The sequence below is a fragment of the Eimeria mitis genome, genomic scaffold (genome assembly GCF_000499745.2).
Source record: "Eimeria mitis Houghton genomic scaffold, Emh_scaff4617, whole genome shotgun sequence".
NCBI lineage: Eukaryota > Apicomplexa > Conoidasida > Eucoccidiorida > Eimeriidae > Eimeria > Eimeria mitis.
In genome coordinates this window covers 1-1,765 of record NW_013572924.1, presented here as the reverse complement: position 1 = coordinate 1,765, position 1,765 = coordinate 1, and positions in this window count along the sequence as shown.

Sequence of the window (1,765 nt, the reverse complement as noted above, 5' to 3'; positions counted from 1 at the left end):
TTATATTGATTTATTTTATTTTATTTTATATATTTTATTATTTTATTTTAATATAATAAATTATTTAAGCAAAAAACAGCAGCAACAGAAGAAGGGTTTGGGTGCTGCAGCCGACGAGACCAATGGGCACGCAAACCCTAAACCCTAAACCCTAAACCCTAAACCCTCAAAAAAACCCTAAACCCTAAACCCTAAACCCTAAACCCTTTATAAAGTATTTTTCTATCATCTTACTGAGCTAGGCCCCAAAGTATCGACTCTATATTTCTCCTTGTCTCCGGCTAAGTGTCTAGGGTTTAGGGTTTAGGGTTTAGGGTTTAGGGTTTAGGGTTTAGGGTTTAGGGTTTTTGCGGTGTATGTACACCCTGGCATTCGCTGTTTCAGGTAAACAAAAGGAATACAAATACAACTAAACAAACATAATAAGGAAATTTTTATTTTATTTTATTTTATTTTATTTTATTTTATTTTATTTTATTTTATTTTATTTTATTTTTTTTGTTTATAACAAAATAAACTTCTTTGTTTTCTCTTTATCTCTGCTGCTGTGTTTTGCTGCTGTTCTCGTTTTGTCTTCACCTTAAAAAACCCCAAATTGCGATGCAGCAGCTAGCTGTGACGAACACACCAGCTAGCTGTAGCTAGCTGTGGCTAGCTGTAGCTAGCTGTAGCCACCAGTACCTAGCTGCAGCTAGCTGTAGCTAGCTAGCTGTAGCTAGCTAGCTGTAGCTAGCTAGCTGTAGCTAGCTGTAGCTGGCTAGCTGTAGCTAGCTGTAGCTAGCTGTGGCTAGCTGTAGCTAGCTGTAGCTAGCTGTAGCTAGCGGGATGTACGTAGCTGCGTACGTAGCTGCGGCTAGCTGGTGTTGACGAGGCTAAACCCTAAACCCTAAACCCTAAACCCTAAACCCTAATGTTCAGACATTGAAGCTGTCGGGTGTATTGGGAGGTTCTTCGGCGGGAGGAGCGGCCTGCGCCACACAGATAACAAAAGCAAACCCTAAACCCTAAACCCTAAACCCTAAACCCTAAACCCTAGTACACAGCCCCGAGCTTGTCTCTGCATGCATCAGCAAACCGCAGCTGCAACTGGCATCTGTTGTTGGTGTTTAGGAAACAGCAGCTTGAGGGTTTAGGGTTTAGGGTTTAGGGTTTGTTGTGTATATATATAATTGAGGGTTTAGGGTTTAGGGTTTGTTGTGTATATAGCGTTGTGTATATAGGGTTTAGGGTTCGTTGTGTATATGGGGTTTAGGGTTTAGGGTTTAGGGTTTAGGGCTTACGGTTTGTTGTGTATATAGGGTTTAGGGTTTGTGTTGCATATAGGGTTCAGGGTTTAGGGTTTGTGGTCTATCTAGGGTTTAGGGTTTAGGGTTTAGGGTTTAGGGTTTACGTTTTGTTCTGCATTATTTATTTGGTTGTTTTCTGCGTCTGGCTGTTGGCTTCTTTGTGTTGCTCTCGATATTCTTCTTCCTAGGGGGCCCCCATTTATAAAGTTTTTTAGGGGTTTGTTGCTGCTGCTGCTGCTGCTGCTGGGGCCCCCCTGCTGCTGCTGCTGCTGCTGCTGCTGCTGCTGCGGTATTATATAATAACCACCAAATGATTCCTTAGGAACAAACTTCAGGCTTGATGTGTTTGTTAGCACCCCTGTACACATACAAATATATATATATATATATATATATACATATATATATGTATATATATATATATATATATACATATATATATATATGTGGATAAATAAATATAAATAAATATATATATA